Genomic DNA, 23,059 nt, shown 5'->3' on the forward strand with positions numbered 1-23,059 from the left:
TCTTCATACACACTGGAGAAATAATTTGGCGCTGAAGCATGTGCGTATCTGTACTAAGTCCATCCAGCAGTTAAACAGGGAATTCGAGCTAACCGCCGACCGCAGCAGCGAATATAAACAATTTTTAGCTTTGCTCTCTTTGATGTTTAAAACATGTGCACCGCGGCAGCTGCTGTTTTGTGTGGCAGTGGGTCAGTGAGCCGACTGGGATCGAACACGCTGTAATAAATCCACGTCATAAACTACAAAGGACATTGCTGTTTGCGGTCCGGCTTTTCAGTTTAACAGCTTTTCCTTTTGTGCTTGCTTTGGAAAGACTGTATAGGCTGAAAGGTTGAGGCTTTGATCGGTCCAATTCTTTCCCATTTCGTTGCTCAGGAGAAACAAAACATAACCTGCACTTCAATCTATTCGAACAAGTGTCCCTCCCTCCCATTTTATCGGTCTTTGTCTGAGTCAGAGTATTACAATGAGGTCTACAGTTAATTTATTCTGAGTGAATACCGAAATAACACGTTGTATATGGAGATGCTTTAATCTGAAATTTAGGGAACTGAGAACATTGTCGGTTAAAAAAAGGGGCAACTTTCCTATTTTCTCTCGGAAATTCCAAATAAGCAGGAAGCTATGCTGGGAACTTCACAACAGCGGGTTGGTTCCAGAAATGTTACTGGGGCATTGCTTTATGATACTTCCTCCTTAGCCACAGAATCCATCCAGTTCATGAAATATTTATCAGAGGTAGAAAGGATAAATGCTAGTTAGTTCAGATAAGCCCTGGAGTGGAAAGAGGGTGATATTTAAGGTCCATGCATTGAGCGTTTTGGTACATATTTCAGAATGGAGACTTTTCAGGCGGGCATAAAGTTAGAGGGTGGATTATTTACCTACAGTCTATCAATGTGCTAAAATTAGTGTACAGACAAAACAGTATTTTAAATCGGCAATGGAACATTAGCACAGAAACAGCAAACTGAAGATGCTGGAATCTGGAACAAAATATAAAATGCTGGAGGAACTCAGCCATCAAACAGTCCCTGTCAGTCAAAGGATGGTTGGCTTTTCCAGTTGAAATCCTATATCAGGAATGAGGCTTTGGAAGGAGATAGTCAACATAAAGAAGCAAGGGAGAAGAGTAGGTCAAGGGCTGGCAGATGATAGGTGAAACTACGTGGTGGGAATTGAGAGAGACAGGCTGGTGGGTGATAGCTGGGAAGTACCAAAGGGCAGTTTGTTTCCTTAAGAGTAGATGGAGCCAGATTTTGGGAAGGGAGGGTGGAAGTAGTAGAGGGGGATACAAAGTAATATGTGAGGAGTAGTGGGCAGAAGGAAATAGGTGAAGGAGAGGATAAGGTTCCAGGTACATAGGGTGTGGCTAATAGTTACATGGAAATGGAATGGTCTTTATCTAGTCATCAAGTCATGGAGCATATGCTGCAGTTGTACAGCACCCTCGTTAGATAGATTTGGAGAACTCTATTCGCTTCTGGATGCTGCATTTCTATGGAAAAGTGGAGAGGGGGGTAGATGTTGGGGAAGAAAAGTACATTTGTCCTGGAGTAAAAAGTGCACGGACTTAGGAAGGTCAGGATCTAAACTATAACCAGGAGATTATAACCAAAATGCTGAAGGAGAGGAAGTTGAAAGCTGATTTCATTGAGTAGGGGGTCAGTGACTTTCTTGGCTGGGTGGTGTGTTCAGATGCCAAAGATGTTGTTCTCGAACACTGCTTTATGCTCATCTCAAATATCAGCTTGCTACTGGAAGTGGAACCAGAGTATCTGCTATCAGGCTTGTTAAATACAATCCTCACTAGCTTTCATTGAGGGAATTTGCATTACTGTGGCTCATACCAAATATCCCTCTCAGTATCTATTTGGAAATATGAATAGGAATGGATATAAAGCATGCAGTAATAAACCTGCTCACCATTCAGAGAAAATAGAGTTGAAGTTGTATCACCACTTTCTCACATTGTTCCTACATCCTTTTATTTTCATATTATTCAAAAAATTGTCTACCTATCAACTGAATATGATGAAAGACTGAAATTACAAAACCTTGTGGAAAAGAGAATCTGTGTATGAAGGAAGTTCACCTCAGTCCAGCCTTAAATAGCTGCTTCTTATCTGAGACTCTGATTCCCAGTTCTAGCGTTCTCGGCCAGGGTAAAAATCCAACCCCCCCCCCCCCCCCCCAGCACCTATTCTGCCAAGCTCCTTATGAACTTTACACGTTTTAATGAAATATCCTCTCATTCCCTAAATTCTGGGACTCTAGGTGCAGTACTGTTTGAAGATAATCCACCTGTCTCAGGAACATACCTTTGAAGCAAATCAAACGTTTTTTAGGTAGGAAGATCTAAATTGTGTATTGTTTTGTAGATACAGTTTTACTTACATTAATGATGCAGTAAAAATTTCTTCACTCATACTACAATCCCTTTATAATAAAAACAGATGATAAATAAATTCAAGCACACATTTTAAAATCAGATGTAAACCAATCAGCTTCTCAAGCTTGCTCTACCATTCAATATCTAGTTGTAACTTCGCCATTATATTTCTCCTCTTCCTGAAAACTCTTTCAGATTCAGATTCCGATTCAGATTCAGTTTATTGTCATTTAGAAACCACAAATGCAATGCAGTTTAAAAATGAGACAACGTTCCTCCAGAATGATATCAACAAAGCACATGACAAAATACACTACACCAGAAAATCCACATAACGTTTGGCAATCCCCAATCCAGAGTTCGGAGAGGCTGCTGCGTATTAATATTGCACTGCCGTCTTAGTGCGTTCCCCGGAAAGGAGCTCCAAATCCACCACACAAAACAAGACCAAAAACTAAAGCTACAAGACCTGCACAAAACCACATAGTTACAACATATAGTTACAACAGTGCAAACAATACCATAATTTGATTAAAAAAGAACAGACCATGGGCACGATAAAAATAGTCCAAAGATGTTAAAAGACTATAAGTTCGAAAGAAACACCACACAGTTTTCACAAGTCCTCAGGGTCCCGATAGACTCGTCATCCCACGCCGGCGGCAGAAGGGAATACCCCCGCTATGGACTTCCATGGTGCCGCCTGACTCAGCCTCGCAGACACAGCACACACTGAAAGCGACCTGACCGCAGCAGACTCCGAGTCCGTTGGACCTCCGAGCCTCCGACCATCCCCTCTGGCACAGCTTCTCTGAGCACCATCCTCTGCCGAGCGCATTAAGACACCCCCGCCAATGGCCATCGGCAACGCGACCCCGAGGACTGGGGGCCTGTTCTTCCCAGCAGAGATCCGGACCTCACAGCAGCAGCAGCAACGAAGAAGGCTTTCCTGGAGATTTTCAGATGTTCCTCCGTGCTCCCACGTCCGTTTTTCATTAGATTAGGATTGCGCACGGCACCCCACTTAACAAATAACATATCAGCTCTGGAGTGGCCACTGCAAGCTGCGTAGCACCACCATCTTGATCATTGGTCTTAATGGATGACCCTTTATTTTTTTTAAACAGTGACCCCCTATTTTATACTAGAGCAACAGTCAAATGGCTCTGGGCGGATGGGTCTCGTCACCAAGGTTGGCAGCTCATCTAGGAGAAAGAAAACTCTAATCTCAAAATTCTGTTGCCTTTGCAGCTATACCCACTTATGGGGAAGGCTTTGGGGGTTAACCCCCAGGAAAAATCTGGAGCTGGAGTCCCCAAGGCAGTGCTACATTGAGTTCAATACTGACTGGCAACTCCTGCGATGCAGCAGGAGCCAAACTATATAGGGCTCTGCTGTTCCTTTGGATTCATCGGCTGCATGAAGAGGGGGATGCATGGGCAAAAACTTACTCTCCATATTGTAAACAAGATAAAATCTGCAGATGCTGAAAATCCAAGCCACACACCCAAAATGCAGCATTTCCTGATGAAGAGTCTCACCCCAAACTGTCCACTGTTTACTCTTTTCCATAGATGCACCCTGGCCTGCTGAGTTCTTCCAGCATTTTGTGTGTGTTGCTCTCCATATCATACTGTCCTGGCTTACATATAGCTAGGATGCAATATCCATGGTTGACCCTGACCAATGGAGGGACAGTCAAATGGCCCAGCACATTCATGCTGACCTTTTTGTCCATCTGCAATACCAGTTGCCCATATTCATATCCTTCCATGCCTTATCTATTTAAATATCTATTTAATAATGATTTGCATAATGATTGGCAGAGCACTATGCTCTTCACCATACATCTATAGAAGTTTGTCAAAGTTTTAAACATCATGTTGAATCTTCACAAAATTCTAAGGAAGTAGAGGCACTGCCATGCTCTCTTCATAATTGCACTTGCATGCTGGGCCCAGGACAGATCCTCTGAAATGATAAGCACGACCCTCTCTACCTCTGATCCCCCCCATGTGAACTGGTTCATGGACTCTGGTTTCCTCCTCCTTGGTTTTGCTGACAAGAGGTTGTTGTTGTGGCACCACTCAGCCAGATTTTCAATCTTCAATCCTATATGCTCATTCATCACCAACTTTGATTTGGCCAATAGCAGTGGTGTCATCGGCAAATTTAAATATGCCTTTGGAGCTGTGCTTAGCCTCACAGTCATAAATATAAAGCACATAGAGCAGGGTGCTAAGCACACATCCTGTGGTGCACCTGTGCTGATGGAAGTTATGGAGGAGACGTTGTTGCCAATCTGAACTGACTGGGTCTGCAAGTGAGGAAATGCAGGATCTAACTGTACAAGAAGGTATTGAGGCCAAGGTCTTGAAGTTTGTTGATTTGTTTTGAAGGGATATAGTATTGAATGCCAAGATGTAATCAATAATGAGCATCCTGATGTATGCCACTTTTTTGTCTAGATGTTCCAGCTTTGAGTGAAGAGCCAATGAAATGGCACCACCAGCCTCTCAAAGCATTTCATTACAATGGATGTAAGTGCTATTGGACAATAGTCATTGAGGTAGGTTATTATGTTCTTCTTAGACACTGTTATAATTTAGCCTGTTTGAAGCAGGTCTGTAAAAGTGAGAGGTTAAAGACCTCAGTGAACACTCCAGCCAGTTGATCAGCACAGGTCTTTAGTACTTGGCCAGATACCCCTTCTACGCTGGATGCTTTTTGTGGGCTCACCCCTCCTAAAAGATGCTCTCACATTAGCCTCAGAATCTGAAATCGTAGGGTCATTGGGAGCTGTGGGCAATAATGAAGGTTCCTTCAAAGTTCGACAGTCAAATCAAGCACAAAAGGCATGGAGCACACCTGGAAGCAAAGTCTTGTCGTCACCTCCGTCACTTGGTTCCCCTTTGTCTGAGGAAGTTGCATTCAAGCCCTCCCATGCTGTCGAGCTTCTTTCAGTGATTCAAGTTTAACTTGGAATTGCCTCTTCATCCCTGTAACTATGTTTCTGTAATGGCCACTAAATCTACTTATGTATTATGTATGTATGCATTTATATATTGCAATACAGTGCAGAATAGGCCCTTCTGGCCTTTCGAGCCACTCTGCTCAGTGATTCCCCCAATTTACTCCTCGCCTAATTACAGGATGATTTTAAATGACCAATTATCCTACCAGCCGGCACAACTTTGGACTGTAGGAGGAAACTGGAACACCCAGAGGAAACCCACAAAGTCACAGGGAGAACCTACAAACTCCTTACAGGCATTCTTTGAATAGGGGCTTACTCATTGGTTGACTCTTATATCTACGAATTTCAATGGAATTTTTTTTTTGCCTATGTAGCATAAAAGGCTGACTATGCAGCAATACCATCTTTTGACTCTCTTTCATTCCAATTAGTAGACCTCCAACACTTTCAACTCTTTGTTCTTACACTTAATAAAATGATTGTGAAGCAGTAAGTTTTGAGCCTTTTTCCTGACTGCCAAAAGAGCCTTGGATTACAACCATCAGAAACCAACACCTAAAAAAGCATCCAGATTATTTACCTTATCAATTCAAAATTTACAAGATTGATCATCAGGATTCTGATGGATATGTGTCTTTTGAGACAAGAAGACTAAGATATGAACTCATTGAAACATCCAAAGTTCTTACTGGGCTTGATAGGGCAGATGAAGGGTTAATATTTTCCCATGGTGGTGTGTAGAATCAGGGGTCAAAATAAGTTGCAAGATATTCAAGACCGAGATGAGATTTCTTCACCATGGGGGGGGGGGGGGGTACTGAATCTTTAGAATTCTCTACACATGGAGGCTTAGGCAATGAGAGAACCATAGAATTTTGCATTTTAGGGAACTCAAGGGACATAAAGTTAATGTAGGAAAGAGACTCCAGGTAAAAGACCAGCCATGGTCTCATTAACTGGTGGAGCAGTTGGGAATGGAGAATAGCTAAATTCTGTTTCTATTTCTTTCATTTTTGTACCAACAACTTGCTCTTAATGTCACTAAGTATCAACATTCACATATCCAATTGCAAACTTCAGATAATTAAATACAAAATATTAATAAGTTAGGCACAATTCAAAGTGGAACTTTGAACTGTTTATTGAAAATTGCACCCATCATCTCAAAAATGTCACAGCTCTACTCAGAGAGGGCATACTAGAGGGCTTATCCACTGTGGCAATTTGGGTGGAGTTCAAATACAAGAAAGATGCAATTATGCTGATGGGATTACTCTCACATGCCCTGCCCCTACTACCACCATAGCAATTGATAGGCAGAGAAACAGACGTGTTGAGTGATTATGGAAAGATACAGAAACAAGTTGTCAGAGTGAATGACTTCAACCTCCCATGTATTTATTGAATCTTCCTTAATACCAAATGCTTCCAGGGTGACATTTCTTCAGGGCACCCAAGAGGGGTTCTTGAAAAAGTCTGTGAGAGTTCAACTAGAGGAGAAATACATCCTTTTAGGAAATGGGTCAGACAGAGTGATAGTCCTGATAATAAGTAAACATTTTGGGAATAGTGATCGCACCTCAGTCTTTTAAGATAGTTATGAGTAAGGATAAAAATCAGATCTTGCAGGAAGGTACCAAATTACAAAAGGCAAATTATGTCAGGGTGAGTTAGGAACCAAAGGGCATTGACGGGAGCAGCTGTTGCTGGATATGTCCATGTCTGACTTCTGGGAGTTGTTTAAAGATAAGCTGATCAGAGTTCAGTATTAGCATGTTCCTTTAATGAGTTAACAAGGATGGTAAGGTAAGCGAATCTTGGATGAAACAAGAGATCCTAAATTTAGTCGGGAAGAAGAAAAAAACAAAGCATAGGAAATAATGTTTAGGGGGCTAATCAGGCTGGGTTCTTGTAGAATATAAAAATAGTTAGTAGAAATGCCAAAGTGACCATGAAATGCTGTTGATGAGCAGGGTCAAAAAGAACCTCAAGGCATACACTAAGAAAAAGAGGATAACTATGGAGAGAGTGGCTCCACCAAGGATAAAAGAAAATTTGTGCTTTGAGTCAGCACAAATGGATGAGGTACAAACAAGTACTTACTGCTGGTATTTATTGAAGAGAAGGATTTGGTGGATAAAGAAAGCAGGGGGTCATGCAATGGACTGGGGTATTGAGATTAAGGAGGAGGTAGTGCTGGGTCTTCTGAAAAGCATTAAGGTAGATAGGTTTGCAGAACCTGATTGCATACATCCCAGAATATTGAAAGCAGCAAATGGAGAAATTGCTGGGGTTTTGACAAACGTCTTTGTGTACCCAACAGGGGAGGTCCTGGAAGACTGGAGAGTAGTAAATGTTGTGGCTCTGTTTTGGAAAGAAAATTAGAATGATCCAGGTAATTATAGGTTAGTGAGCCTCAGGTCAGTGGTAGGGAAGCTATTGGAGAGGATGATGGAGAATAGTAATTATACATGTTTGCAAAGGCAAGACCTGCTTAGGTGCAGACAGCAAGTCTTTGTGTATGGTACATACATCATGCCTTGCAATGAGGTGACAAATGTGATTGATGAGGGCAAGACCATGGACATCATCTACATGGACTTTGGGGAGGCATTTGGAAAAGTCCCTCATGGTAGGTAGATTCCAAAAACATGAGGAAGTGCAAGCTGCAAGATCACAGTGGGTAGAGTGAAAGGTCAAGAGTTCACATTTCGTACAAGTGAACCATTCAATACAAGGTCTCCTTGAGGCTGATTGGCTGTTAGTCTAGTTGTGGATCTGTGACCAGTGGGGTTTCACAAGGATTGGTAATGGGACCTTTGGTGTTTGTGATATGTATCAATGATTTGGATAAGAATGCAGACTGATAGATTAGCAAGTTTGTAGATGACACCAGGATTGGTGGAATTGTGGACAGTATCAAAGAATACAGTGAGATATAGATCAGTTACAGATATGGGCAGAGAAGTTGCAGATGGAGTTTAATCCAGGCAAGGGTGAGGCTTTGCACTTTGAAAGGGAAAATGAATGGAAAAAATATACAGCTAATGTGGAAATTGTGGAGAGGGTGAAGAACAGGGATACAGAGATATTGCCTTTATTGGAACATATGCACTATAATAACAAATCTGGGTTTTTATCCTGTGAGCATCAGGGCTGAGGGGAGATCTAATAGAGGGTTTAAAATTATGAGAGACAGATTGGGTAGGCGATCTTTTCCCCAGGATGGAAATGTCAAATACAATAGGAAATGCTTTTAAAATTAAAGTTGAGATGTGAAAGTTTAAAGATGTGAGAAGCAAGTTGTGAATGTAAGCATGATACACAGGACATGGATATTTAATACAAGATTGGCACAACACTGTGGGCAGAATGGCTTGTGCAGTGCTGTACAATTTAATATTTTCTGTATGCAAACTAGAGACAAGAGACTGCAAAAACTGAAATCTGGAGCAACAAAACTACAGGAGGACCTAGAGTTTAACAGCAAGGTTGTAATGCTGAGGCTTTATAAAGAACCATGAGGACTCACTTTGAGTCATGAGAGCAGTTTTAGGCCCCTTATCCAAGGAAGGATGGGCTGACATTGGAGAGGTTTCAGAGGAGGTTCAGGAAAATGATTGCAGGAGTGAAAGGCTTACTATGAAGTGTGCTTGGTGGCTCTAGGCCTGTACTGTGATGAGTGTCCTTGACAAGGTTGGTTTGGACCCCAAAGGTGAAATATCTAGACAACTGGATTGACAACTGAGCACAAAACAAAACGCTAGACGACAATTTGGGTGGGCTCACGATTGAACACGGAGGCTTCTTCGTCTTCCTCTTCTATTTCCACCAGTTTAGATGCATCTAGGTGTATTAGTGCCCTCCACAGGATGTACAATTAATTACAGAATTTCAAGAAACTGAAATTCTCAAATATAAACTAGTCACACATAGAAACAGGATAATAAACTTTTCAATCAGATGGTGGTTCTCTTGGTGGCCAAACAAAGAACATGAAGGCTCTGTTCTGGAGCTCTTTAAATACTCACTTCTTGACAGCCAAAACATGATTGCCAATGAGCTGGACTGGTCCAAACCCTTAAGGGGGCCATGCGAGCTATCCATGCGAGTTAGAGCGTTTACCCCGGAAGCTGGTGCGGTTGAGTGCTTCTCGTAACAGAATTTCTGCCCCTGCCCCCCTACTGCTGATTCCTGATGGCCCGGATGCTCGGAGAGATGGCGATGGTGATCGTGGATGAGAACTGGATCTGAGATCCTCTTTCAGGCACCCAGCACCTTTGTTTGGGTCCAAATCCTTCCCAGACTGTGGGATATTGCTGAACCCCAAATAGTTCACGAGTCCAAAAGTCTTTTCATCGTGGAGACCTTTTTCTCATTGATAAACCTGCGTGGCAGCGGGGCTGATGGTACTGGGGCGAAGGAGCTGGTGCTGACAGGTTTTGATTTAGAGATGTGGAATTGATCTTTAGGGTCTTGGGGAACTGCAAGGTGCAAGCCACCGTGTTTATGTCTTATGACTTTGAAGGGTGAAATGAACTTGGGTGTCAACTTTCCAGACTCCACCCGGAGAGGCAAATTATGAGTGGACAGCCAGACCTGTTGCCCAGGCAACAGGTTTGCCTTCATCTCCACCTTCCAGAGAGAGGCCAGCCAGATCTCTTGACCCAATCCATTTCTGCTTCAGATCTTCGGCTGCAGGAACCCTAATCTCGACCTGCTGTTCCAGAAAGAGTGGCGGAGGATAAGCAAACTGGCACTCGAACGGTGACATCCCCTCCACAGAATACTGTAAGGTGTCGTGGGCGACCTCTTCCCACATCAGATGTTCACACTGTTCCTCAGGTGTTTGAGGCCAGGCATCGTAGGGTTTCTTGGTTGGTCCGCTCCATCTGGCCATTAGCCTCCAGGTGAAACCCAGAGGAAAGACTTGCTGTTGCCCCAATCAGCTTACAGAGTCCCCTCCAGAAATGTGATGCGAATTGTAGACCACGATCCGAGACAATGCCCACCTGGAATTCGCGGATATTGAAGACCTGGTCCTGGACAACTTCGGCCGTCCTCGCTGCAGAAGGTACCTTATCCAAGGCAGAGAACTTGGTGGATTTCGAAAATCGAGTGACATGACAGTCTTTCTGTTGGATGGTGGAAGACCCGTGACAAACTCCATGGAGACGCGACCCCTTGATGTTGCAGTCTCTTCCGCACCTTCCTTCGAGGATGACTCTTGAGGCTTCTCAAGTGAGAGACCTCAGACTCCCCTCCCTAGGTTCACAACTCATTCGTAGAAACTGGCCAGAGCAGTCAGTGTCCTTTCTGTAATCTGAGGCGACATTACAAATTGCACCCCACCGCCGAATGTGCTTTAAGGATCTGGGTATACCTGGCCGCTGCATTCCTTAGGCTTAGCTGCAAGTGTTCCACACTGCTCGGGCATCTCCTTGGTCTTCTCCTGAACCATCTGTAGTTGCTGTGGGGTCCCGACCAGACGGGGTTGAGACACGTACAGTGCCAGTAGCCGGGACCGGATTGTCTGTCCTTGCAGGCAGGACTAGGTCTCCAGAAGGCCTCAGCTTACCTTGACCAAAGCCTGCCCCTTGTTGGTCGCTGATCTAGGGGGAGTCTGGGGGTAGGAACTCCACGCAAGCATGCCCTCTTACAATGACTGGACCAAACAATGGTTCTCCTCTCGCTCCAGTCACGGATGGTTTATGTTGGGACTGCATGTCCTCCACATGATGCCCTATCCAATAGCGCAGTCTAATGCTGGACCTGGCCGGAACCTAGGAAGCCGCCGTCCAAGGCAGTTGCCGGCAGGGACTGGCTAAACCTTCGCAGCCGATGGGCGATCCCCAGTCCAAAACATTACCCGCAGCCCCAGAGTCCACAAAAGCCCTCACCTGCTTCTGTTTTTTTTTACCCCAGGTAATCTCCGCTTTCAGCACGAAACCAGAATCACTGGAATTGGGAGTAGTGGCTGCTATCGTCACAATTCTCCCGACGCTAGACTATCTTTGCTGTTCTCCCAAAGGCTGCAGATGGCCCGTCTCCCCACAATACTAGCAGTTCTGGCGTCGGGATCTCAGTGGTGGAAGATCCAGTGCAGCACATCTGCATGGGTTCGCCTAAATCCTGAACAGCGGACGGGCAGGTCATGGTCCGAGATTGGGTTGTGGGGGGCGGGGGGGGGGAGAGGGTGGTTTGGGGGGGGGCGGTTGAACTACAATACGTTAAAGCTGGGCTCGGATAGCCTTCTTCAACCTCGAATTAGTCCCAGTCGATTATCGGGACGAAGTCGATTAGAACCTCGTAGTCACCTGTTGACTCCCCTATGGCGAGCGATTCCTTCAGTTCGTCTCGGAGTCCTCGGCGGTGTAGAGTAGCCAAGGCCTCCGCGTTCCAGACATTCTCTTGGGCTAAGATCCGAAACTCAATACGGTAATTGGCCGCGGACCGACCACCGTGTCGAATCTTCATCAGACGGTTGTAACACCTTCCTCGTGGCGGCATTGAATTCCTCCGAATGCGAGCAGACCTCCGACCTTCGTTCCCAATGCCCGAAGGAAGCCCAGGCCAAGGCTTTCGCAGTTGGAAGTGATAATGAAGACACCTTTCCGCGCTCTGAAGGGAATTGGGACGGCTGGAGTTCCAACAGTAACGGGCATTGCCTGAGGAAGCCGTGGCAAGAGCCCGGGTGTCTCCGGGCTTGGAAGATGTACTGGTTCCGCAGAGCGAACGACTTGGCTCTCCCAAGCGACTCTGATTTCCCGCTTGCGAAATTTGACAAACTACTACCCGGAAGTCGTGTAACTCCAAGCTCTGTCTGGAAATCTCGCTGTGGCTGGCCACAGCGGACGAGAGACGCCATAGCCCGCTGAGTCTATGCTGGCTCAATCGTACCGTGATGAAAGTTCTTGACGAGGATGGTTTGGACCCAAATGCTGGACTATCCGAGACACGGACCGAGATACTGAATCGAGAACTGAGCACAAAACGAAACACTGGACTACATCTCTGATCGGGCTTAAATCTCCTTTAAAAGGACCGATCAGGTGCTCTTTAAATACTCCATTCTTGGCGTCCAGAACATGATTGCTAATTAGCGGAGCGACCCTGAACCCTAAAAGGAGCCACGCCAACTACTCCTACTCCGGAGAGTTAGTGCTTCTAAACCCCGAAAGCTGGTGTGGCTCGTGCATGCATTCTCTGGAATTCATAAGAATGAGGGGAGGGGAGGGGAGGGGAGGGGAGGGGAGGGGAGGGGATCTCATTGAATGGTCAAAGGTCTCAACAGAGTGGATGAGGAGAAGATGTTTCCCACTGTAGGGGAGTCCAAGACCCGAGGACAGCTTCAGGATAGAGGGACGTCCATTTAGAACGGAGATGAGGAGGAAGTTCTTTAGGCAGAGAGTGGCGAATCTGTGGAATTTGTTGCCATTGCTGGCTGTGGAGGCCGAATCATTGGGCAGGTTCTTGATTAGTCGGGGCACGAAGGGTTAGGGGGTGGGGGTGGGGGTGGGGGTGGGGGGGGGGGAGGCAGGAGATTGAAGCAGAGAGAGAAATGAATTGGCCATGATGAAATGGTGAATTAGAATCAATTGGTCATGATGAAATGGTGAATTAGAATCAATTGGCCAAATTGGCCTAATTCTGCTCCTGTAATTGATGGTTTTATGGACGTTAATGGATCAAGCAGCGTCAGAGGGAGGAAAGGAATTGTTGACATTTCGGGTTGTGAACCTGCATCAGCGCTGAGACGGAAGGAAGATTGCTGGTGTAAGGAGTGGAGGGTGAGGGTAAAGAATACTGGGCAAATGGAGCCGGGTCTGCCAGGGGGAGAGTGAAGAAGCGGGCAGCCACTTGAGTATGAAAAGTGGGAACACAAAGCATCTGAGTGGTGCAATATGATAAGGAAGGAGATGAACTAGTAAGGAAGAGATGTAGGCAGGGTATCTGTCAAAATGTGTGGATAGTAGGAATATGCAACTCTTCACAAGTATGTCAATGCCTTGTGTGCACAAACCTTATATTACTCCCGAATTGTTTTAATTTTGTCTGACTGGATGTAACTGGATAGTGTTAACTACCTATTCAAAGAGTCACCATATGCCCTTTTACAAGGTTATGTCAATACTAGGTGCAATAAGACTGTCTTACAAATTACAAAGCTTGTAAGGTTTATTCTCAGTCATTGCTGATGATTTGTTATCATCTTAGACTACACATGTACTATTGTGTACCACTCAACCAATATTACTACTGATGCAGTGGAACAGATGTGAATGTGACACAGTGCCCCACCACACTGTGGCATCGGCGATTTTAATTTTAGTGTGGTTGTTGGGTGTTTGGCCATGCAGACATGTGTGAGTAGAGTGTACAACAATGGGCTCAGCACACAGCCAAGTTCTGGATAATGGGAAGGAACAGCGGTTGTGCAACCTGACTGTTTCCTGGCTAACAGACCGCAAAGCCCAACATCCGGTTGAGCAGTGGTGTAATTAGATGGCTGAGAAGGATGACATCTCTTCTCATCTTTGGCCAAGCAGGGGGTCATAGAGACATGGAGTACTACAGCACAGGACACGGCATTTCAGCACAACTAGTCCGAGCTATCAAGCTATTTTTCTACCTAGTCCCACCGACCTGCATCAGGACAACAGCGCTCAGAACCCCTCCCGTCCGTGTACTCATCCGAACTTCTCTTAAATACTGAAACTGAATCCGCATCCACCACTTCCCCTGACAGCTCATTCCACATTCTCACCAACCCCTGAGTGTAGAAGCTCCCCCGCATGCTCCCTTTAAACATTTCACCTTTCACCCTTGACCCCTGACATCTAGTTGTAGTTCCACCTAACCTCTGAGGAAAATACGATACATACTCATAACTTTGTATACCTCTATCAAATCTTCCCTCATTCTCTCACACTCCAGGGGAAATTCTAACCTATTCAGCTTTTTTCCTATAGCTCGGGTCCTCAAGTACTAGTGTTATGTAGGATGAACAGCTCTGATGGGCAGAAGGGTGCAGAGTTGCCCATGTCCCCCCCCCCCACCCCCCGGGAGAATCACAAACAATTATTGTTGCTATGCTGCTCATGCGAGAGAGAGATGGAAAAGAAAACATGCAAGAACATCTGCTACAGATCAGAGAGAGATAAAAAAAGGGGAGAGAGACTTGTTGATTCACCGTATTATGACTTCTGAGAGGGTTATTTATCCTGTACCATTCTGTTCATTAAAATTCCTCAGTGGACAGCCGGAGTGGGCTGGTTTGATGGACACAGCAATTCAAAATTGGTTGACAACTGAGACCCCATGAGTAGGGATAAAAGTGAGGTCTGGGGAGACACCCCTCAGACACACCAGGAGGCACGCCAGTGGACACTGATTGAGTGTTGGAACCCACAAGAAAGGTGGGGGCTTCGAAGACCGAACCAGGAGGTCGGTCAGTAAGGCTATCAGTGTAAAAGCAGGGCCGGTGGGGACGTGTGTGTGTCCACTTATGCCAGGTGACGAGTCCACCACAGAAGAACGGTCTGGCTGAAGACCAGAGGGGTCATAACTGAATGACCACCATAACAACGATACGATGGATTAAGAAAGCAAAGGAAGGTTTGGCTGCTGTAGCTGTTACATATCTCTCTCTCTCCCTCTCCCTCTCCCTCTCCCTCTCCCTCTCCCTCTCCCTCTCCCTCTCCCTCTCCCTCTCCCTCTCCCTCTCCCTCTCCCTCTCCCCCTCTCTCTCTCTCTCTCTCTCTCTCTCTCTCTCTCCCTCTCCCTCTCTCTCTCCCTCTCTCTCTCTCCCTCTCTCCCTCTCCCTCTCCCTCTCCCCCTCTCTCTCTCTCCCTCTCCCTCTCCCTCCCTCCCCCCTCCTCCTCCTCCTCCTCCCCCCCCCATAACTACATCAGCACATATGAACTGAACTTTATACTTTTATATGACAATTCATTATCCCCTAGACACCGATAGAGCTTGTTTATTATTGCTTATTATTATTCCCACATTTTAGGTTTATTATTGCTAACGTGTATTATCTATATATTTGCATTATTGATATTAATTTGCGTATTTTATTAATAAACACTTTTGAATATAGTACCACCAGACTCCAACGGATTCTTCTTTCTCTGCTGGTTAGACACCCAGTTACGGGGTACGTAACACTAGCAACATCCTTGTAAATTTTCGCTGTACTCTTTTAATTTTGTTTTTAATCTGTCGTGGATAGTGTGGAGAGCCGTCAGAGGTTACAGCAGGACATTGATAAGATGCAAAACTGGGCTGAGAAGTGGCAGATAGACTTCAACCAGATAAGTGTGAGGTGGTTCATTTTGGTAGGTCAAATATGATGACAGTGACTTGATAGAGGTGTATAAAGTGATGAGAGGCATTGATCATGTGGATAATCAGAGGTTTTTTCCCAAGGCTGAAATGGCTATCACGAGAGGGCACAGTTTTAAGGTGCTTGGAAGTAGGTACAGAGGGATAAGTATTTTTATGCAGAGAGTGGTGAGTGAATGGAATGGGCTGCCAGTGATGGTGGTGGAGGCGGATACGATAGGGTCTTTTAAGAGACTCCCGGACAGGTATATGGAGCTCAGAAAAATAGAAGGCTATGGGTAACCCGAGGTAATTTCTCAGGTAAGGACATGTTCGGCACAGCTTTGTGGGCTGAAGGGCCTGTATTGTGCTGTAGGTTTCTCTATGTTTCTTATTGATATCTTTCTCGTAGATAGTTGGAACTTCGCACATTACTTCAAATCAGGACTCACTAATGTCTTCAACATGGCATCCAAACACCTGTACACACTATTTTTATTTATAAAGGCTAGTATACCAAAAACTCTCTTCACGACCCTATCTACCTGTGATGTCACTTTCAAGGAATTATGGATTTGTATTCTCAAATTCCTTTGTTCTACCATAATCTTCAGCGGCCGATCACTCACTGTACAAGTCCTATCTGGTTTGTTCACCCAAGGTGCAACACCCCACACTTGTCTACATTAAATCCCATCTCAGACAAGAGGAAGTCTGCAGATGCTGGAAATCCGAGCAACACACACAAAATGCTAGAGGAACTCAGCAGGCCAGGAAACATCTGTGGAAAAGAGTACAGTCGAAGTTTCGGGCTGAAATCCAACTGCCATTTTTCAACCCATTTTCCTAGCTGGTCCGGATCTTCCTGCAAGCATTGATAGCCCTCCCTCGCTGTCCCACTCCTCCCCCCATACCTGTTGTCATCCACAAATTTGCTTGATCCCGTTTATCACATTATCATCCAGATTGTTGATATAGGTGGCAAACAACAACACTGATCTCTGCAGTACATCACTAGTCAGAAGAGGCAACTCTCTACGACACTCTCTGTTTTCTCCCGCGCAGACAATGTCGAATCCAATTGAACACGCCCGGGTGTTTTGTTTCAGCCGCAAATTACACAACCACAGTACCTTATCCCATCTGTCACACTTTCACGCTATGACATAAAGACTCTTGACTCCGACCACATATTGCAAATACCAGGATTAACACTTTCTCTCTGGGGTCTGGTAAAGGGTTTATCCACTGAAACATTATTTTTCCTTCCACATGTGCTGCCTGATATACTTAGATATTTCATCATTTTCCATTTTCTATCTTTTTACCCCCTTCCCGCAATTCCGCCATCTAACCATTAACAACGTCCTTGTAACTATCCTAACATTTGGCTAATGGTTGACATTTAAGCTATTTAATTGCATCCAATCACGAGCATTCACTTGTTTAACTTCCCTCCACCTTACCTCCTACTGAAAATTTACTCGCATGTCTCTCTTACCTAATCTGAATAGGCACAGACTGAATGGAGAACTCGTTTCCCTTTCGAGCGCTGCCCATTGCCAACATTTTCTCTTTGGTTTTAGATTTCCAACATCTGCAATGTTAATTATTTTTCTTTTCAATTTGATGTTATTAGGAAGATAAGCTCGACATGTTAGGAGGAGAATAAAAATATTCTATTTCCAAACTGGAGGTCGTTAAGCAGATGCTCCAACGATAGCCGATGTCCCCGTCCATAGTTGCTCTACTTGCTCAATTCCTCCGGCATTTTGTGCGTGGCCCAACAAATGGGCACGTTTAATGTGGAATACCGCAAGTCCGGTCCATTGATTTATTGACGAGACTGAAGACAGGGGAGCTGCACGCCCTTGTTTTTCGCACGGACCAGACCTGCATGCCACGGCACCGCCTGTTTCAGCCACCCAGGGAGATGCCGAAAATGGTGTGGGAGAATCAGAAGGGCAGGAGACACACTGGCAGTACCTACTGAGTCCCCTCCATTCGCGCTGCTTTCTAGTGTTGGCTCGGTGAAGGAAAAACTGGATTGCGTTCATCTAAGGCTACATATCGGTTTGCTATTGTAACTATGTTTGCCAGGTACTGAGTGCTGCGTGTGGTTGTTCCGCACATTCGGCCCTGGAGGAATGTTATTTCATTTGGCTGAACACATGTATGATTGAATGATAATTAGACTTGAATTTGCATCGGTAACTCGCAGCGCATCGCACGGCCTTCTACTGTATGTTCATTTGCTTATCCATTGATAGAAAGGCAGGCACCGTTTGAAATGCACTTGATTCCGTGATAAATAAACGGCAAATACTGATTTCCACTGTTCCAAAATGAAGCGCGATCTTTAATTAGTACTTAGTTCTAAACTACCTGGTTTACCTTCATGAACAAAGATCCTACCTGCCGGCATAAACATCCAACTCACAGACCTCCGTTGATACCCCCTGCCCTTCCTTACCCCCCATCCCTATCTATTATTTTAATCTGGTTCTCTTTCTCTCTCTTTTTCCCCCCTCACTATAATCTCTCCCCAGCCCTACCTTTCTTTCGCTTTTATTTCCCATAATTCTCCACCTTCCCCCCCCTAGCCCATTTCCCTCCAGCCTATCACTTCCCAGCTCTCTACTTCATCCCCTCCCCCCCCACTTCTTATCCCCCCCTCGACCATCCCATGTTACTTCACTCCTGATGAAGGGTTTCGGCCCGAAACGTCGACACTACCTCCTCCCAATAGATGCTGTGGTTCTGCCAGCATTTTGTGTTTTTTACCACATTTGTTACTCTGCATTCATGCAGGACCTCGCGGGTTGCTGGTGAGGACACAGCTCTGTGCCAAACCGATCTCTTCACCTGCTGCTTTGACATCAACAATCAGAGTAGGCCCTTTGACGCACAATGTCTCTGCTGACCAATTCAAACTAATCCCATCTGTCTGCACATGGCCCTTATCTGTCCATCTCCTGCCCGTTCGTATTCTTTTCTAAAAGCCTCTTAAACATTGTTTGTTGTATCTGCAGATGTTGGAAATCCAAAGCAACGCACACAAAATGCTGCGAGAACTCAGGAGGGCAGGCAGCGTCCATGGAAATGAATAAATAGTCGGTGTTTTCAGGCCGGAACCCTTCTTCGGGACGGGTAAGCCAGAATTTATAAAAAAGTGAGGGCGGGAAAGGGAGGATAGTTGGAAGGTGACAGCCGAAACCAGGTGAGTATGATAGCTAAACGAGAGGAAGGAATCTGACAGGAGAGGAGAGTGAACCGTAGGAGAAAGGGAAGGAGGAGATCTAGAAGGAGGCGATGGGCAGGTGAGAAGAGGTAAGATGCCAGAGTGGGAGATAGAAGAGGGGGAAATTCTAAGCTACTCACGGATGGGAAAGGTTGTGGAACATGGATATTTGCTAACTGAGGCCTTTGAATCATTTCTGACGCTTTGAGAATTTGTATTGTGCTGGGCAATTTTGTAAAAATATTTTGCATCACGGTACCAAATTTAAAGTTCTAGCACAAAGTACAATCAGCCGTTAGAAGGAATGTTGGTGTTAACGGCAATACATTAAACACTTGTCGTTTTAGTTTCTAATCTTTGAACTTTTCACCCAAGTACAACTGAGAAGGCATGCAGCAGCAAAACTAAAAACAATGCAACCAACACTGTTGTTTAGGGCGCTTTATTGAAGTAACTGTTTTGGTAATTTTGCAGTGGCCCTATCTTATTCTGGCACGATCAATTGTCTGTGAGCTACTAGAAACTGTTTCCGTTCCGCTCTCTAGTTGTGAGTTCTCACCATGCAAGGAATGGCTGATCCCAGAGGCCCCGCTCGACTTGCGTGTAACTGTAGCCGAGCCGGGAATCGCCTGTTAATGATCATTGCACCCGCTGGAAATTAGCATCATAGGATGGCGGCGAGCGGTTCCCGGACATTTTGGCGTGCCTCCCGAGGATGCAAGTTAAGAGTGTTTTGTTTACGTACGTACTTACTGAGATACAGCGTGAAACAGGCTCTTCCGGCCCTCCGAGCCGTGCAGACCAGCAACCCTTGATTTAACCCTTGCCTAATCACAGGACAGTTTACAATGGCCAGTTAACCTACCAAGCGATACATCTTTGAAGGAAACCGGAGCACTCGGAGGGGACCCACGCGGTCACGGGAGAACGTACAAGCTCCTCACAGGACAGCGGCAGGAATTGAAGCTGGTGGCTGACACTGTAAAGCGTCGTGCTACCCTCTGCACCGCCGCACTTTTACTGTCTCATGCCTCGTTTCCTTCTTTTAGAAGGATATGCATTTTGAAGGAAATGCTGAAGGATGAGGCAATACAAATGAACGTCCAAGGAGCTACTGTTTTATTTAAAAATATTAACAATACATCTCTTTCCTCTGCAGGCGTATTTAGTTGAAATTAACTGAACCAGACTCTTGAAGGCAGCATGCCAGGGATGAGGTGGTTTGAGATAGTTGCCTAACTGCCTAGTTGCCTTGTAAGTTATCACTTGTAGCAATGGTTTCTTCTGACAATGTGAAAAGGAGAGTATGGCAATCCTTCAGCAAGAAGGGGATAAACCATTATGTTAGCAAGCTGAGCGAGAAACACCAGGCACGTTTAGAGGTACAGCAACTGCTATATCAATGGAACCTTAATCCCAGTTGAATCCAATAAGAACATGGACAGGAAAGGAATGGAGGGTTATGGGCTGAGTGCACGCCAGTGGGACTAGGTGAGAGTAAGTGTCGGCACAGACTAGAAAGGCCAAAATGGCCTGTTTCCATGCTGTAATTGTTATATGGTTATAAGAAATAGCAGCAGGAGTCGGCCAAATGGCTCTTCGAACCTGCTCCGCTATTCAATAAGATCATGGCTGATCTGACCATGGACTCATCTCCATCTACCTGCCTTTTCCCCATAACCCTTAATTCCCCTACTATGCAAAAATCTATCCAACCTTGTCTTAAATACATTTACTGAGGTAGCCTCCACTGCTTCATTGGGCAGAGAATTCCACAGATTCACCACTCTCTGGGAAAAGCAGTTCCTTCTCATCACCATCCTAAATTTACTCCCCAGAATCTTGAGACTATGGCCCCTAGATCTAGTCTTCTCTACTAGTGGAAACAACTTTCCTGCATCTATCTTCTCTATCCCTTTCATAATTTTATACATTTCTTTAAGATCGCCTCTCATCCTTCTGAATTTCAGTGAGTACAATCCCAGGAAACTCAATCTCTCGTCATAGTCTAACCTCTCATCTCTGGAATCAACCTGGTGAACCTCCTCTGCACTGCCTCCAAAGCCAGTGTATCCTTCCTCAATTAAGGAGACCAGAGCCTCATGCAGTACTTCAAAAGCAGCCTCACCAGTATGCTAAACAGTTGCAGCATAACCTCCCTGTTCTTAAATTCAATCCCTCTAGCAACGAAGGCCATTGCCTTCTTGATAGCCTGCTGCACCTGCAAACTAACCTTTTGTGATTCATGCACAAGCACCCCCAAGTCCTTCTGCACAGCAGCATGTTGCAATCTTTTACCATTTAAATGATAAACTGATTTTTCATTTTTCCTTCCAAAGTAGATGACTTTGCATTTACCAACATTGTACACCATCTGCCAGACCCTTGCCCACTCACTTAACTTATCTATATCTCTCTACAGACTCTCCGTATCCGCCACACAATTTGCTTTTCCACTCAATTTAGCGTCATCAGCAAACTTGGATACACTACACTTGGTCCCCTCTTCCAGATCGTTAATGTATATCATGAACAGTTGTGGGCCCAGCACCGACCCCTGTGGCACACCACTCACCACTGATTGCCAACCAGAGAAACACCCATGTATCACAACTCTCTGCTTTCTAATGGTTAACCAATTTGCTAATAGATGATCCCCAACTCTATGCATCCTTATCTTATGGATACGTCTTTTATATGGCACCTTAGTGAACGCCTTCTGTAAATCTGAGTAAATAACATCCATCTGTTCCCCTCTATTCACTGCACTCGTTACATCCTCAAAGACCACTGGTAAGTTTGTCAAACAGGACCTGACTTTGCTGAACCCATGCTGCATCTGCATGATGGATCCATTTCTTTCCAGATGCCTTGCTGTACCTTCTTTAATGATAGCTTCTCCCCAACAATAAATGTCAAACTACACCCTATCCTCATTATATGCGTCTTCAGACAATGTGGTTTCACAGTTATGCATCAAACCTATTTCTACAAACCTCTTTATATGCGTCCAAAACTCAGTTATGCGAGGCTGTTGGGATGAGAAGCACCGCTTTCCTGCCAATCCAAGTCATGTACGCACACCTCACAGTCTCACTTCTGCCAGTCTTGCATTGGTTTTGAAAGCATGTGGATGTGCAATCTTGTGCTCTTAAACTTTTGTTGTTATTAACTACGGTGCACTGATTTTGTGCTTGAAATATTTAACTATGCCTCCTAAGCATCCTATGTCAAGTCCTGGGCCATCAGCCAAGCAGCAGAGAACCGCTTTAACACTTGACAAAAAGTTGGAAATTATAAGCAGAGCCACATCAAGTGAAGGTAACACAGCTCTGGGAGGCTACTTTAGCCTGGGTGAGTCCACGATCGGGAATATAAAGAAAAATGCTGAGAAAATAAAAAGTGCAGTGATTGATTCATCACAAGTGTCTTCAGAGATTGTAACCAAATTGCGTAACCCGATTATGACAAAAATGGAGAAAATGTTGAGTTTGTACATTGACCATGAAACAAAGAAAATAACAACACTCAGTTCTGATCATCTTCGTGTGAAAGCTTTGGAAATTTATGGTCGCCTTTGTTCAGAGGCTAGTGAGGAAGTGTCAAGTGATATTGCTAGCTTTAATGCAAGTAGGGGATGGTTTGCTAAGTTTGTTAATCATGGCAGGCTTCACAACTTAGCTGTACATGTACAACTTAGTGCTGACCATGAAGCTGCTGAATGCTACCCCTTGCAGTTGTGAGCTATGACAGCTGAGTTAGGTATGACACCAAAGCAGGTGTTTAATGCAGACAAGACAGGGCTTTTTGGAAGTGTATACGCAGACACACTTATATAAGTAAGGATGAAAAGACTTTCTATGATTTATTACGTTGAAAATTACCTTAAATTGGTTAAATATAATACAAATGTTGCCTTGTGGTACTGCTTTTGTGTCGTATTGGTATGAAAATGTGAATAAATTACAGATAAAACATATTTAGGAAGCCCTCTGGAACGCATCCCTATTTTCTCCATTTAAATAATTATTCACATTATTCGTTTCCATACTATGCGTTGACTGCGAGGAATGTATCCCACGCATAAAACGATGATAGGATGTACCTGCCTTTTGCCAAC

The sequence above is a fragment of the Hemitrygon akajei genome, chromosome 3 (assembly GCF_048418815.1).
Source record: "Hemitrygon akajei chromosome 3, sHemAka1.3, whole genome shotgun sequence".
Lineage (NCBI taxonomy): Eukaryota > Metazoa > Chordata > Chondrichthyes > Myliobatiformes > Dasyatidae > Hemitrygon > Hemitrygon akajei.